We start from the raw sequence: 350 nt of genomic DNA, 5'->3' as shown, positions 1-350 counted from the left end.
GTGCATGTGCCCAGTGTGTCTGGCTAGTCGGCATGTGCAAGGAGTTTCAGGTGAGGCTAAGGAAGGCTGCCTGTGCAACACCTACTGTGTGCTGCCTCACACATGTCCCTACCCATGTGCATGCTCCTGCGTGTGCTCTGTAAGGAGTCTGCTGTGTGCAAATGTCAGGGGCATTTGGGGTCCACACGTGTCCCGGGGTGTGTCCGTCAGGGGGGAGAGTCGTGCACAGAGGGGTCTGGGCATAAGCTCTGGAGAGCTGGATGGTCTGAAATGCAGACCTTGTGCAATCAGCGTCCTCTGTACTTGTCACCTACCCAGCCATCGATCCACCAGCCACAGCGCGGGGGAGG

Source organism: Myotis davidii, unplaced genomic scaffold (genome assembly GCF_000327345.1).
Source record: "Myotis davidii unplaced genomic scaffold, ASM32734v1 scaffold514, whole genome shotgun sequence".
NCBI lineage: Eukaryota > Metazoa > Chordata > Mammalia > Chiroptera > Vespertilionidae > Myotis > Myotis davidii.
The sequence above is the reverse complement of the archived record's forward strand: the minus strand, read 5'-3'. Positions refer to the sequence as shown.